At 41.5% G+C, this 17298-nt stretch overlaps 1 protein-coding gene across 1 annotated transcript in view; it reads left to right on the top strand.

The window, feature by feature from the left end:
- Positions 1–11897: 11897 nt before the first annotated feature.
- LOC108899030 (zinc finger MIZ domain-containing protein 1) overlaps positions 11898–17298 on the top strand; it is a 109611-nt gene continuing 104210 nt past the window's right edge. The window contains exon 1 of the mRNA XM_018699251.2: positions 11898–12144. The gene's annotated coding sequence lies outside the window, so the exon portion shown is untranslated. The remainder of the gene's footprint in view (positions 12145–17298) is intronic.

Below are 17298 nucleotides of genomic sequence, written 5' to 3'. Positions count from 1 at the left end.
TCTAAGTGACTGAATTACCGTTGCCAACATGTTTTAAATAATAATTAAACACAAAATTGTCCATATTGTTGGAGCATATTTCATATACATCCTTTAAATCAAAAACCAAAATGTAAAAAAATAAATAAATAAAATCAAATAAATAAGGCCTATCTCACAATGTTAAGGAAAGTGATTAAAAAATATTGATCTTCCCCTTTAACCAGATCTGTACCAAAAAAAACAGACAGGGGTGAGAACAACTTGGGGGAGGTAATAAAGATATTAATGACATAGGAGTTTATATGTTGGTTGTCTTTTAACAAAACAGAATAGTCACCACTGTTACTCATTGTGAAGTGGAATTCTGTAACTGCATTCAGCCCCCATGCATGTTTTGACAGTGTGTTGGAAATAGAGGCCAAGAGGAGTGTCAGTCCTCACAACAGCCTGAGCTATCTCTCACTCCATGTTTTTCAGATTAATTCAAAGCATCCCACTGCCTGGGAAATGACAACACTGTGGAGACAGCCTGAAGTTACACTTTGATGGACACAGTGGTCTATCTCTGCCGTTGACTTTGCTGGTGAAATTGTGACCCCCTGGTCATTTTGGCGGGGCCTTATCAGCGCCGGCCAAATGCAGGGAGTCTGATGGAAGGACTAAGGAGATGATTTGTGGACAGTCTAGCACACTAATGGTGCTAACGCTGCATGCTGTCCACATTGTGGCTGCAGAATACATTGCGGAAATGGGATGTGGGTGCTCCTGTTCAATTCGATCAGGCCAAAATGAAAAATATAGAGGACGAATCCTGAAGAATATTTGAATGAGCCTTCTGCTGCTATACTTAGCACAGTGTTTTACTGTTGGAAAACAGGATCTCAGGGCTACCACAACGATAAATGTCAGCTTAAAGTTTGTACAGTACAGTGCAACCTTTTAGTCTGTGATCCTACTGAGCTGAGAAAATCCACTGGGTGCAACCTTTAGAAGCAGGGGATCTTCAGCCCTACCTAACTCCTGGAATCAGTGGCAGAAAATCTATATCCTCTTAAAGAGGAGGAGTCACATCAGATAATAGATATATGAAATCCATCTTGTTTCTGAACTCTGTCCTTTGTAGGAAACAGATCAATCGGAAAGCCTCTCTTTGAATTGCCCATGGTGACACAAAAATCAGTAAAACAAAAAAAGAAAGAAAGAAAGAAAGAAAGAAAAGTTGACTTTAGGAAGCACACAGTGAAGGCGTGTACTACGGCAACATCGGTGAAGCTAAGGTGGAATGTGTCAAGAGCTAAAAATTAGTGGGAAGGACCTGATGTCAGCTGTAGAGACATTAGCAGTAGCACAGTAGAAACACGCACACTGACCACTGTGTGTGTAGTGTGTGTGTTGTTGTGTGTGTTTATGAGTAGCTGAGATTTCAGATTTGAATGTTTTACTCTACATTTTTGGATTTTCTTCTTAAAACAGCATCTCTTACTGTTTTATTGCTACACTACACGTTATGTGTTTTCTCTAAAATACAGTTTGTAGTATGTGTGGGAGCTACAAGTGCATTTTGCTGCTTCTTCCTGTTCTGTTTACATGATTAGAGCTGCTTGACCTTGAAAGGCCTGATAAAAACACAGAGGGAAATGCAGCAGTGAATGACTCTCTGCGCTCACTAAAAGTACTGGTATGGATAAAGCCATAAACACACACTAAACTGCACATTGTACCTGTAGTTTGTAGCTATCTGTAAGATTCTGGTGATGTTTAGCAGCAGTGAAAATGTTTTTTGTGTGCATGTTTTTTTTGGTTGTTTTTTTTTTTGACTTGCTTTACTAATGTAATCAAATTATGGTAATTCAGATGCACTCCTGATGAAGACCCTGTATTCAAACACCCATTTTCTGTTAAATAATGTTATCCACTCTATCCTGAGTTAAATGCTTATGAACAAAAGAGACAGCACTTGTTGGCAAAGATGCCTAGAAATTAAGTATAGTTACTGAGAAATATTCTCATATTCTCATATTTCTACTTAGAAATATTTTCTTATTTCTAACAGGATTAAACTGCTGTAGGAGTGTGCTTTTATTTCCTGCATGATAAGTGCATGTTTGTATAAGTGGAGTCGACAGAGCTATGCAGACAAGTGCCCGAGCGCCTGGTTGCTCTCTTCTGACATGTCAGGTGCTGTGTTTACGCAGCCAGTTGCCCAGCAACCCCTGCCAAACAGACTGGTGGATGAGGGGAATCTGTAAAGCAGCAGAAGTAGATGTTGTCATGAGGGTGTGTGTGTGTGTGTGTGTGTGTGTGTGTGTGTGTGTGTGTGTGTGTGTGTGTCTGCATGTGTGGGCCTCTGCATCTGCAAACAGGTACTGCTGCTGCCCTCCATGGGGCTTAACAAGTTGTTGCACCTTTTGCACTATTAACCTCCCACTGACTAATAAGGCAATGACTGATTCTCAGATTAGTTTAGTCAGATGCGCAATACAGGAAAGGGCATTTAAAGGTCAAACATTTGTACATTTGTATTGACTCCTGTTAAATAATGTTCAGGCAAATTATTTTAGGAATAAATAGAATCAGGGCTATCGCTGCCAACACAAAGGTCAGATCTGAGGGATTTTTTTGTGGGGTGTTGGGGATTGTACGAGTCATAACACAAGAAATCTGACATGTCCCTTGTTTCCCATTCCTCAAATTGACTTACCGATTCCTCATGAACCAAAAATGCTTAATTCATTTATTTGGTAGCAATATATAATACATGTACCATTGATTCTAAATGCATTTGGCACATTAAAATGAGGGAGTGTGAGTGATTTTTTTGGTGATCTTTAAGAACTGGAGTCCAGCACTGGTTGATCTTTAGTAAACAGTGCTGAATGTAATCAATTGCTTGTTATATTACATAAAACTAATTACCCAACAGCTACTACTACTGTACCTATCCCTGTGTAAGAATAAACAATGTGGTCTAAAGGACTACTCCACTGATTTAGCTTTGTGCCTCAGTGACAATGCTGGACTCACAATGGACAAAATGAAACAAAATTGATGCAGCAGAATCAGAGGTTTTTCTTCCTCACATTCTTCTTTGACCACCCAGAATGCAACCCAACAACAGAGACAGTGCAGGCAGGGGATTCCGATGTGTTACGCAAATAGCAGGTAATGTAGCCTCCAGCTACAGAGCTATGGTAAGCTCACTTCCTTGTACTCTGTGGTCTGAAGCCCCCAACCGACTCTGACTCAGCTGACATCACTTGGAGGTGGAGTTTCCCTTTAACAAGCAGCCAGCCTATGCTTTGGGGGTATTTACTGAAACAAAACAGATATAAGCTGAAATCAACCCTGCATCAGACTCCCAGATAAACCGCAACAATCATAAACAACAATCGTATTACCAAGGCGTCCAACAGTATTAACGTTCTCAGACTGAACACATTGCTACCAGATGATCAACCTCTGCTCTGCACATTTGTTACATCTTTTTATGACAAGTGTCATAAGACAGATATCTGTGAAATTTATTACTGATGTGTTTGTGAACATGAGATCATTAGTGTACAGAGAAAAACGAAAATTGGAGAGAAAGCAAAGCAGACACCCCTGTGGTGCGGTACTGTTTTCAAGCAGGTGGGAGCTCAGCAGCAAAGAGGGGGTTAAAAAAAAAACCTCTCATGTTTATGTAAAGCACAGCTCTTGCATCTTCTAGTTTTATTTTGTTGTCTGGTATTATATCTCTCTCTAGTTCCTGTGGTGGATAACTGGCTATACTGTGATGTGAACATGCGGCAGCTGCAGTAGAGTTTGATTGCAGAAAATGTTTCAGTGCTCTCAAACATCAGAGGAAACAACAGCTTTTAGTGTCAGGTCTTTTGAAAAGGGCTAGAGCTCCTCTCTGCACTCACCAATTTGCACCAACAATAACACAAGAGACATCCATTGTGGAAGAGGCAGAGATACCAGTGCACTATAATGCAATAAAGCAACAAGACGTGCTGCATTTTCAGTAAACGGGCACAGCACTTACTTTTTTCTCTAATGGAAAAGCTCTTGCGTCTGCTATCAATATTGCTCCATCACCTACAAGCAAGACCTGCAGCAGGTTCACAAGTTTGCACCTGCTCTGTGGGGATTTGGTGAGAGTTATTCTGCGAAAAGTAAGAAATCACTAACACACGGCAGATGTAGACCGGGTGAGAAGAGGAACTGTATGAAAATGAATTCTGGGAAGTCTGACAATACATTACAGCGCATGATTATCCGAGGTTGTGTTTTTGCGTTTGAATCACACCGCAGATCTGTGCTGTCTAAGATCGTGTATGTTGATACCTGTCGTAGAAGCAAATTATCATAAGAGGGAATCACTCGGCTAAGCCTCCCTTGATGAAAAATAACTTGAGAGTTTCAACCTGACCTTAAAAAACATGTGACATTTCCCAGCTGAGGAGCTGGAACTCATCCTCTACGATAAGGAGAGCATCTTACTTAAATGTCACAGTGCTGGACAGACTCGCTCTGATATTGTTGAGGAACTGCCATCTTGGTCTTCTTTTTTTTTTTTTTTTTTTTTTCTTTTTTTTTTTTTTATTAGTGCATATGAAACCACATTTGCTGTGGTGTCTCATTAAGCCTTATGATATCTTTCTAATAATTAAACCCTCATGTTTAGCAGAGAATGAGTATATCACGAGACAAACATGGTATGCTTTGACTATAATTGACTTTTCACTCTGCCCTGGAGTTACAGCAGAATAATGGGGCTGGAAATAGCTAGTTAACCTCCTGTCAGGTAATACATTAAAGGAAAACAAAAAAAGTTTTCACAGCGCCGCAATACACCTAAACCATCTTCCTCTGAGAGGGAACAGAGGGATGTCAAGGTGGGAATTGTTACACTAAGTGATTTTATTAAGTGGAACACCCTCTGTGAGCCCAATCTGCCATGCAATGATTGTTTGACGCAAATTATACATAATTCCCAGTGCATGACAAAACGTCTATAACCCCCACAAACAGTATGGTTCAACAGCGAGCCACTGTGCCATAAAGACAGCATATAACTGAACAGCACCTGTAGGTTGAAAAAATATTACTCTCTGATCGTTATTGTTGAGTATGAGGTGAAATCGGTAATTGATCAATTGACAGAAAATGAAATCATTGTAAAGGAAAATGAAGAGATTTCAGTATACTGTGTTGAAAAAGTGGGTTGTTGATGAAAGACAGAATTTGCTAAAGAATACTGGATAGGAGAATGGTTGTAAAAAAAATAGTAGATTTTGTATATATGGTCCTTTATATTTTCTTATTATATTTTTTAATAAAATGGTGATGTAGAGGTTACATAACTGATCAACGGACTGTATGTTAAAAAAGCGGTGTTATGTTACTTGTCCTAGTTTTACACTATATTGTAGAAATGTAGAGTATGTAGAAATGAATTTAGTTTGTTGACAGAAAAGTAATCAAAAATTTTGTTAAGTGAGTGAATTCTGCTACTCCTGCTGTGATTAGAAACTGCTTATGGGCTTTGAACTTTCTCATTTTATAGCGTCAAAGGAAACAGGGTTTCAGCCAAGGATGCAACTTCTTATTTTCATTATTGATTAATCTGTTGATTATTTTCTTGATTAATTGTTGGGTCTATAAACTGTCCCAAAAATAGTTTAAAAAACAGTTTTCTCAAAGCATCAAGCTGAAATACTCAAAACGACCAACAGCCCAAAACACAACAACAGCCAATTTACTGTCATTGAATTCTAAGAAAAAAGAAATCTAATATTGACATTTCAGAAGCTGCAGCCACCAGATGTCTGGCATTTTTGGTTGTAAACTGACATAAAGGGTTAATCAATTGTTGCAGATTCATTTTATGTTGATCAACTAATTAATTATCTTTTAGTGTGGGACTTTCAGGTGAACACAAAGAGCAGTTTAACTGTGTGAGACTGGGCTTTTAAAATTGCTGATAGGCATTTTTCCCTTTTTTTTCTTTTTTGATTTCTACAGACTGAATCAATTAACCAGAAAAATAATAAAGAGATTAATTATTGATGAAATGAATCATTAGCCTCCACCTCTATTGTGGTGATCTTTAAACAAGTGTTACTGTATGTTTGCATTGCTGTGAACTGTTGTCAGTGTTATATTTGCCTCATGCCAGTGTTGCAATGATCATGTTATTCCTCTCAGTATATAGCAGCAGAGGAAACATGTTGTCAACCCCCTCGCCTCTTTCCCTCTCTGCACTGTCTCCCTCTGTCTCTCCCACTTCTTCATTGCCCATGGCCTCGGGGAACAGTTGGCTTTCTGAATGCTCTTCCCCCTTTGTGAGCACACATTGATTGCCCCCCCCCTCCCAAAAAAAAAAAAGCAGAGCAGCATGGGATGCCGGCAGCCAGCTTTCTGCTGGTGCTGCTCAAAAAAAGGGGGAAAAAATGAGGGGAGGAAATCGTCAGGAGGCTTCACCACAACCTGTCTAGGTATGTCTCTTCTCTTTCTGTCTGCCTCCTCTGCTATAATGAGAATCAATGGGGTTTAACACGTTTCCCTCATGTCTTAGTCTCCTCGTCTGTTTGCAGGGTCCTGTCCTCCTCCTCCTCCTCCTCATTGCCCTGCTGATTCCCTCCATCCTTTGAAATTTGTTGACTCCACTGCTCACCAGGTCACACACAATCCCATAACACAACAGACCCCCAATAACATAACTGTTTGGGGAAGGTCGTGCGTGAACCTCTAAGGGGCTCAGTATAAAATGAAAGCAGAGAATCTGTCATCTACAGCTATAATTTGACTCTTTTCATGTTTCAGCTAAAGAAGCAAAGAAAAAAAAAATGCCAACGCAGCTCTTGAACATCATAGTAAGTGGACCCTTGGGAATGCAAGATTCCAACATTATCTGTCTCCGTATTTTCTGACCAAGCAGCACGAACTCTCTGTCCACAGCGGAGTGAAGCATGCTCTGTGAACACGTTTGGACTGGAAAACAGCCAGTGGTTGGTTGGTTGCGGAGGATGTGGGCCGGTCTCTGGAGCCTGGCGGTTTTTCATTCATAAACCAGGTGGGAACTGTAAATGAAAACACAGACATCTCCCTGCCTACACTTTCAAAGATCACATTGTGCTGTTTTTACATAAGGAGAATCAGGACGTGCTGTTTTATAACTCTCGGAAAGAGATTATCCACATGTGGCGATTCAAAAATGAAGAAGAGGAAAGCATCAGTGAGGAAATGTATGAATACATATGTCACTGAAACTCATATCATTTAACATAACTGTTGAAAACTGATGTTGCCTCCTCACAGTTCATTCATCTTTATGACAGATATCTGGCCATACACCTAAACTACTGCACAATATGGGATTTTATGGCGCTGTAAGACAAGGCGAATCCTTGAATCCGTGAAATGTAACACACACTTGACACTGACAGAAAGAAAGTTTAATGTATTCACTGCTATGGTATCACCCAGTATGCAGTCAAGTTATCAGCCCTGCACCAACACTGCCTCCTAAAAATTACATTAATATCCAGAATCCTGCATTCGATCAAGTTTGGCCTACAAAAACAACTGTGGTTGACTGTGGTTTATGTTAAATATTTATACATTATTGATATTATTAAATCTTCTGGGTTGTTTTTGTTTTGTTTTTTTTACTAAAACAACGGTCTTTCCCATCCTTCCTAAACAAGTGTTTTGACTTGTGCAATCATGCCTAAGTTGCCACAAGCAGGTATTGTGGCAGTGGGGGAAATTAAAAAGCAAATTAAATGCTGCATGTTAACAGTGATGGTTGTAGATAAGTATCAGTATGAACATTTTACAAGGCTGCAGATTTGTGCCTTCAAAATATGTAATCGTTATATTGATTTTAAAAAATGTAATTCAGGCAGCGTAAGTATCTTGAGTTTCTAAAAGTAAATTTTAGGAGACAGGATCGCTCACACAGGCAGACAAACATACACACATGTATTAGTGTGTTGTTTTTTTGTTTTGTTTTTTTCAGTTAGGGATTTAATTAGCCACAGTGTGGACACTTGCCTTTGGCTTGACCATCCAAAAATAAAAACAAGCCAATCAAGGACAGACAACCTGAACAAGACACCAACAACGACTAAGTATAAAAGACACAGACGGGGTTATTGGAAGCAGCATTACAAAATATGAAATGGGCTGGGTGCTCGACATAGATGGTGAAAGAGACAGAAAAAGGCTGTGCATTCAACAGTCTACAGTAATTGCATTTGGCACTAGCTGTTTCTGGTGGATTAGAATTGCCTGTTGGATGTGTTCAGTACATGAACAAATAAATCTTTAACAGCGAACCCTCGAGCTGAACAGAGTGTTCTGAATTATCAGCGTCACTTATTGAATCAGCAGCTTTTCGCATTAGAGCTGACTAAAATCACAACTGTTAGCTGAACCATGACATACAGTATGTTACATCATGGTTAAAGGCTTACTAAGATACATGATGGTGGAAATTCTGTCGCAGGGGGTTGGATAGATGTTACGCTTAGAAACAGTGTTTATATAAACCTACTTTTGTACTCAGCAGCAGACTGTGGTCAATAAAAATCTGAGACTGAAGAGCGAATCAGGAACAGATGTTATGAACAGGAACTGATAAAATAATCTCAACCTTTATTAACAGATTTTTTTGGCCACTGGGGGGCAGCACTTTAAGCTGTAAACACAACATTAACACTTATCACCTTTTAATGTTGTTCTAGCTAACATGTTAGCAAACATTCCCTACTGTATTTACACACCCAACAGACAGGGAGCAACATTAGCATTTACTTGTGTCCACGAAGTGAATCCAATATTCACTCTTTTAGCTTCTGTTTTGGTCTCCACCAAGCTGTGTCTGTAGTTTGGTGGTGAGCAGGCAGTGTACAGTGGGTTTATCTAAGTTTTTTTTGCTGAAAACAGCTGCCTGATGACAGTGGTGACCAAAACAATGAGGTAAAAGACACCAAAATGCTTGGCAGAGCTGAGGAAAACTGCAGAGTTGCGTGATAATTTTCTCTAGGTTCATCGCCACAAGTGAGCCGTTTCATATTACACATTGCTATTTTGTTAACACAAAAATACTAATTAGTGCAGCTTTAAATCAGCAAAGTGATTTGCAATTTCCACCTCTGCTGTCTGAGCTCTAATCCACTGGTGTTGACAGGAGCATACAAGCTGAATAAACTGAAGTCAACACGAGTAGAATACAGAAACTTCATTCAGAGAGGGTCGGCAATCAAACCTGCGTACTTCTTGCTGTGGGGGTGACAGCGTTAATCGCCAGACCAGCATGCCCCTGCCAGTAAAGCATGTCGGGTAAATCTGACGTCCCACCGAGTCTGCTCTACAGCCTGCTGATGCTGCACCGCTGAACATCCCCTTGCATACCATTTTTAAAGAATTTCACTGACAAGCCGTTTTTGTCCTTGACCCAGTTGTGATAAGGAAAATTCTCCTCTATATTTGGATCAGTGTGTCTGTCTTGTGCTGGCGTACATCACAGACGTCACATCATCCCGGGAGATAGAGGGAAGGTGTCACAATGCTGTGATCATAGGTCTGACAGGTCGATCCGTTTCAAAACATCCCAGTGGATCACTGCGGGGAAGATTTTATTTTTCGTAATGGTCGATAATTCTGTAGAAGATTTGACTGAATTGTCAGTGCATCAGACGCCTAATTTTGATGGAGTGTGACTATGCTGACCCTTCATTTTGACTGTTGTAGCTCAGCTAAGGAAAAAAAAATACTCCTTTGGTGGCTTAAACATTTAACCATGCAAGAAATTCATCACAGGAATAGTTCTTCCAGCTGAGTGTGACAAGCTTAAGTAGGCCTGAGACAAATTGGTGAATGAGAGAGAGCTATTTTAAGCTGTTTAATAGGCGACAATTTAGGAATTCCTACCAGTGAGAACACCAAATGACTGCCTAATTGCATTTAGAATTAACTGGACTGTATAAAATATGGATCTAAACTACTCAATCATCTATATCATCCTTTCATTTATATGACTACCATTTTAAATTTTCGCCTCATACTAAAATAGGATTTCTTCAGAAAGTGTCATTTTAATTATCAGAAGCTAACTAATGTATGAAAATGTACTGTATGTAAGAGGTTTTAGGAGAGGCTCCAAGTTTTTGATTTACCTCATGTGCACTTCAGTGACTGGAGACTTTAAAGTAACTGAAATATCTATAGCTGGCTAGGCTGGCTTTAATTAAAACCGTTGGTGGTTTAGATATAACTTTAGCTTTTGTCTGTTTGCCAATTTTTTCTTTGTGTCTGATTATCCTTTCATAAAGTGGCTTTTGTACAGATGTAAGCTTTACCTTTTGGAAATGAGAAGGGTTTATTGCAATTTACAGCTCAATAAAACTGTTGGGGCTTTGGTATCCTGGAATCAAAAGTTTGCTCCTGCATCCTGATGCAACTGCTGTGAATCACAATTACCTAAAAATTTCCAATCTCCATTAGAGGGAAATGTTCATGTTAGCCAATTCAGGGATGGCTTACAAGCCTGGAACAGACTGAAATCAATGCTTCCTGTCACCTTTTAGCAGGACAAATGGCGCCTATTGTTTCCACCACCACCCCCCCTCCCCCAACTTAGACAGCTGGGGTAGATACACAGGCCAGAGAACAGGGGCTCTCAGGAGTCCAAACACACCAGCAGAGTGTATCAGCTGTGTGGTGACTTCTACTATAAGAGCTTCTGATCCAAAAGTCAATCATGGCAGGCAGGGTGGTGTGTGTCTAACTTCTGACAGGGGATGCTTCCAAGCAGGCCACAGTGGCAGGTCAGAGTGTGTGTGTGTGTGTGTGTGTGTGTGTGTGTGTGTGTTGGACTGGAGTCTGGATGCTGCTTGGCACAGTCATGGCTCCTTGACGTCAGCGCTCAGCCCAGCCTGCTCCTGCTCCTGCTTCTGCTGCTTCTGCTGCTGCTGATGCCGCTGCTGCTCTCAAACATGTCTTTGTTATTCAGAGCTTTCCATCAGAGAGCGGCGACCTGCAAAACACGGAGGGTGGCGTCAGCTCCCGAGGAGGATCGCGGGGATGACAGGGCGAGCGCGTGGGCACATCAGGGCGCTCGTGCATTTGTTGTTGTTTATTGGGCTATTTTAAAGTATTCTAGTTCAAGTATATTTTTATATAAACAGCCTGCATTCTGAAGTTAAAGTGACAGGTTGTAGAAATGTAGGCTATTGTCAATCATTTGAATAATGATTAATGATGATTAGTATCATCATTATTATAGGCTTATTATATCTGCGATGTTGTTATAGTTTTATCTACATCATATTTTACATTTATTGTTCACTTATCATGATCATGATTTTGAGTCAATTTTTTAAAATTATTTTTTACATGCATTTATTTATTATTATTTACCATTAGTAACCTAATAAATATTGTAAGCCTAGTTTTAAAAAAATTACTAGTTTTATGTATAATTTTAACATTTCTGAGCTAAGTTTGTCTTTATTTTTCTGCATTTGTTGTTGTTATTGTTTGTTGTTGTTGTTGTTGTTTTTGATGACTGTTAGAAGCCCACAAGTAATAATAATATCAACATTTCTTGATTCATTTTAAATGCCAATAAACAGTTTATTGAATGCATTAAAAGATTCGAAATAAAATACCCAGCATGCTCAGCTTCCATATTAATGTTTAGAGCTATTTGTCAGTAATGCGTAGATATACCCACTTTAAAGCCCCCATAAGATCAGCATTATGACTGCACAGCGCTGTAGACCCGGTCGGTACCACAGCGAGCGCGCGGGTCGCTCCAGCAGATCCAGTGTACCAGATGGCTGCACGAGCTGCGTGAGCGACAGTCCGGCTCCGCTCCTCTCTCTCTCTCTCTCTCTCTCTCTCTCTCTCTCTCTCACTCTCTCTCCCTGACGGGCTTCGTCCTCCGCGTGAAATCCGCGACACATTTTGTCAGCAGCCACCGAGCATGGGTCCCTTTGGTAATAGAATAGCCAATGTAATTTGACACTTCAACTTACTGCGCTCTCTCCGAGTCTATTCAGTTACTCACCCACTGACGTTGAGCCCATTCTCAGTGGCCGTGAGGGGGGAAGATATTTAAAAACAAGAGCCGAAAATTAACGTGGACTTTCTTCGCTAAATAACCCGGTGAGTAGCTGCAAACTTAACGTTGCTTGCCCCCCCCCCCCTCTCCCTCCCTCCCGGTGTCGCTCTACGAGGCTCTTGTCTCGGGAAGGTTTTGTTTCCACTTTGGCTCAGATTGTTTCTCAACAATAGAGTGACCACTTGAACTGGCACTGAGGAGCACGTCGGAGCATGTAATAACAAACAGCAGCTTCTTGTTCTTTTTAAAAAAAAATGTATTTACTACCACGCTGCTCTGGTGCCGTCGGGATTGAACCGGCGGTCTGTTAAGCAGGTTGTGCATTTCGTTAGTAACAGATGCCGCGTTGATCTCTAAAAAGCGTTGGGGCTTGGAGGCTACATTGTAGCAGCCTGTATGCGTTTTGCTTGCAGAATGAATCATGCCGCGGCGCGTGTGTTTGCCTGTGTGTGTGTGTGCTTGCGTGTGCGTAAGGTCTAGAGGTAGGTTCATGCTCTTTTTTTTTTTAAATTTATTACCTTTGGGCTTCTGATGTGCACATGGTTTGTCTAATGTGGATTTAGTGCTGGTCATACGTGCAAGCTGCAGAATGACTGTGGACAAGGCAAGACAGCGGCCACTGCAGCGCGCGGATTATTCCTTTAATGCCATGTCAAACGTTCATCTCTGAACTTTATTAACAGCAGGACATGTGTATAGCATTATATTTATATATAGATGTGTGCGTGTGTGTGTGTGTGTGTTTGTGTATTTAAGCCACACAGCCTGGAGTTATCTCGCTGCTATGGGTCATAAATGCTTGGTGAGGGTTTAACAAGTTGACTCCCCAAATTCCTGCTGTCTGAATATGGAACCAGTTGGGACTGAAGGGGCCTCTAATATAGAACCGGGCTCCTTTTCTTGCTGTACATCTGTCCAGGAAGCAAAAAAGCATGGGCCAAGTGGAAAAAGTAAGCTAGACTCTGCTCCCTGATCTGCTTCCTAACCATTGTCAAGAAGAGAGAGAGGGAAGGAATGTGTTTCTCCCATACATATATACACTACATTCACTTTATTTCTGTGTTTGGGAGCATCAAGCAGGCAAACAAACACACGTGCAGATGTTCCTTGTCTTCCTCTGGTGACATATCCAGGAGAGCGTCTTCCTGTTATTGTTATGTTGCTGAAAAGTGTGTCTGCTTTATAGCCGCTGCAGCATTGTCTCCATGCAGCAGCATTAGACTGTTTTGGGACCAAGCTCATGTAAAACTTTCTAGGGGTGGTAACAGCTCTGTTGAGCAGGCTCCGTTGCTTGTTTACTCTTCTGTCATGTAATCCGCGGGTCTGTTTTGGTTTAGTAGCCACCGCCGCCGCCTGAGCTGACGGGGTTCTCGACTCAGCTGCTTTTTCAAAACTTTTGGATACAGTCTGGACGCGGGATGGGAGATTCGGTGAAAGCAGGAGGCTGCCATCTTTCCGCACCTGGTCTTTTGGATTTCCTCAAATCTCCGCACGGTCTGCCTTCCAATCCACGTGCATCACAAGCACTTGATGGCATGTGCGATTAAAAGCTGATTGAGCTCTGTGTGTGTGTGTGTGTGTGTGTGTGTGTGTGTGTGTGTGTTTGTATGGAGGGAAACTTCAAACTTCCAGTGGCTTCACAGATTTAGGGTGGTGTCAGACAGAGGAGGAGGTTTCCTTGTCCCGTCCCCTCCCTCCCTCCGTCCCTCTCTCCGTCCCGGTCACCCCATCTCTGAGAGGCCCCCAGGTTCGGCTCCTGAATAACCATGGGGCAGACCCTACCAGGCTGACCTTCTTCTATTCAAGTTGAGGATGTTGAAACACCAGCCGTCAAACAAAAGCCACATTGAAACAGAGCTCGGCAACCCAGCACGTGTGTCTGGGCGCTGAAGTAGACCATTTATTAACTCTGAGTTTCCTACTGACCAGTGAAAAGCATCAGCACATACTGAGGCAGAATAAAACTGTAAAAGGACATTCAGCTGCTTCTGACTCAGAGTAGTTAACAAAACCTTAAAATAAATACTGAAAACAAACCAAATTGCACACATCTTTCAGATGTAAACACTGAGTGAAATCTTCTTCTTGTCTGGACTGCAGCCAGCCAGGGGTCTGTCTGTCTGTCTGTCTGTGTGTGTGTGTGTGTGTGTGTGTGTGTGTGTCACAATGTGACAATGGCAACACGTTTTTCAGCGCAGGGTGGGGAGTTTTCGCTCTCGCCTTTCCACCCACCCCGACGAGGTGAGAGTAAAAGGCGGAAGCTGGAAATGGCTGTGCCACATGGGAAATTATTCAACTCTCAGATCAGAGAGGACACACAAGAGGCCTCATTACCTCCAGCAACACTGCCGGCCAGCCTGAGAGGAGACAGAGGGAGAGCCCGGCGTGGTCACACTCACCTACTGAAACATTGTCTGTAGCTTGTGCTGCATCTGATGCTCCTTTTGTCTAGAGACAGATAATAACGTGCAGTGTCATTTTACACCCAAACAGTTAAGAGATATACACTGCTTTGTGAGACATGACAGTCCAGTCTGCATTATAGCAGCTAAACTAAACCCATTCCCAAAAGGTTTGCAGCTTGAGCTTCCTTTTACCCACAATGTGTGCTTAAGTAGCTGGTAAACAGGGCTGTTAGATGGTGTATAATGTCATAATGTTATTGATTTGGCTTGGGAATTCCAGTTTGTGGCGAGCGTGTTACCGAGAGAGCCCTCTTAAGCTCGCTAACAGGAAAAAGGCGAGCAGAGCAAACGACCGACTGCTCTTCCTCCGCGGTCAGAGCCTGTGGGAGGTTTGTGTAGGTTTTCGCTCAAGGTCCTTTTTGTGTTGTCTTTGCCTGACAGAATAAACTCCTGGGATGAATCACCCCCGCTGGTATGGCTATTTTCAATGAGTAAGGAGAACGCAGGGCAACTGGTGCGCTCGCATTTTGTGGAAAGTGTGTCACTGGGCAGTTGCAGCAGCTTAATCTTGAGGTTTACTTTGGTGTCAAACAGCACTTCATATTTAATAACCTTATTATTGTGTTACCTGTCAGCAATTATAACATTGTAAAGGGCTTTGCTGATACTGCCAAAGCTCTGACAGAGAGAGTGTGTGGGAAGAAACTAAGTACATATTCTCAAGCTCTTTTAGTAAAAGTCTCGCTGTATAAATGTGTGTAAATATTGTGCTTTTTAACTCACCTACATTTTTGACAGCTTTAGCCACAAGTTACATTGCAGAGATTTAACACGCAGAACTGATAATTTCATAGAATATGTTGCATTGTTTTGGATCTTTTTGACTTGTGAGCCCCTGTGGAAAGAACCGGAAAGTAACGTCAGTCGCTTGTTCTCACTTTCTTTGACGTTTCAAAGAAAATTTGACTTGACCAAGGTCAAATTTGACCAAAGACTGATAAAGTGAGTTTGTTTAATTGGCACTGTGCATTTTTTTTTTTTGTTTTTGTTGATTCTTTCGCAGTCAGGAGTTTGTGACCCAGCGTACCTGTCTGCAAGACTTCCTGGAGTGCAAGAACTTTGCAGTGATTATTACCGGCTTCTCACCCCTTAAAATGTTATTCAGGAGGTCCGCCAAGGACTGATTCATTTGAGTATGACAATCCAGGATTTCACAAGACAGTTAATCAGAATAAATGAACGTAACTGCAGGGGAAAAGCAGTTTTCTCTAGCTATTCATCTCCTAACCCCCTCAGGTTGACAATCACTGGATTAAACTACAGTAAACAGTATAAGGAAGTGCAAATTACCTCCACTCACGCCGGCTAGAACATTAAAATTCTGCTTGTATCAGTAATCCTTCTTATACTTAAGTGCATTTTGCTGCTGTTATATTTTCTGTAATGTATTTTTACACTGTGGTATTCCTAGTTTGATTTCAGTAAAGGATCCAAATACTCCTTCCACCACTCCAAATCACAAAATAAGCATATGTGTGTTCTTCTGCATTCCTCATGTGTGTGTTTCTGACGATTTGTGACGCTTCGCCTGGGTGACACTGGAGATGCAGTAACGTGTACTGCACAGATTTCCAAGCAAGTGGAGGGGAGGGAGGTTGTGACAGAGAGAATGGTCAGACTCTACCTGTCAGCTTGACTGTTGACTGTTAATATGAAGCTTCTATTTTCAAAACACAGCTCAGGGAAAGGGAATCTTTGTGTGTTTGCGTTCTTGCAGCGGGGAGATACAGAGCCGAGTGAGGGATGGGAGAGGTGCTGGGAGTGACGCCAGACCACACATCATTTAATCATGTTAGAGTGTGCAACCACTCTGTGCATTTTTTCGGTTGCACTGGTGATGGGAGTTGTTATTGTACAAACTGTGCGCGTAGTGAGGGCTTGACAGGAGGGAAGACCGAAATGACAGTTTGATGGAGGGAAGAAAAATCGCCCTTATTTTGAGGTTTGAGATTTGTCAAACTGCGGATTAATCTCAGTTTTACGAGCAGAACATGGTAATAGAAGGCAGATTTTTTTTTGTTTCTGCTGCTGCTTGCGAAATGTGTTGATTTGAAATCTGAAGCAATAACAGAGACCACTTAAGAGTTGAGTGTGTGGAAGGATGACCATTGTGCATATTAGCATTGGATTTGAACGTGTCCTTTTGGCTTAATCCCACTGTTGACTCGCCTGCTAAGTACAGAGTGTGTTATTTTTGCTCTTTTTAGGGAGCCCCTCTCTGCATAATCTCACTTAATCTAATCTATCCCCCTTTATAATAGACTGGGAATGATGTGACTTTATAGAAAAAGCTTTAGTGTAGATCCACACTAAACAGGCTGGTGCGCCGGTTGCTTCCCCAGCCCCTCTGGCAAAGCTCTTGTGAAAATGCAAGTGACCTCTGCGCCCCTTGTTAGTCTGAACAATAGGCCAGCCTCCTGTTACAGCTGCAGCCATGCTGGAGGGGAAGTTAGCCGGAACAGAAAATACACATCTTGTGATTAATAGTTCTAAATACTGTATTTTTGGATTGTTCCCATGCCTGCTTGGCACACCAGGAAAATTCCCTCTTTACTTAAAAATATCATTTATGTGTAGGATTTAGGGCTGCAACTAATAGGTTATTTTCATTGCTGATTATTTTCGTGATTAGTCAGTTAATTTTTTGGTAATAAAATGTCCAGAAATAGTGGAAAATGTCTATTACCAAGAATCCAAAACCCAACTATCACATATGACAAAGAAAAACATAAA

The sequence above is a fragment of the Lates calcarifer genome, linkage group LG23 (assembly GCF_001640805.2).
Source record: "Lates calcarifer isolate ASB-BC8 linkage group LG23, TLL_Latcal_v3, whole genome shotgun sequence".
NCBI lineage: Eukaryota > Metazoa > Chordata > Actinopteri > Centropomidae > Lates > Lates calcarifer.
Note: the sequence above shows the minus strand (reverse complement) of the source record. Positions and strands in the feature narration are given on the sequence as shown.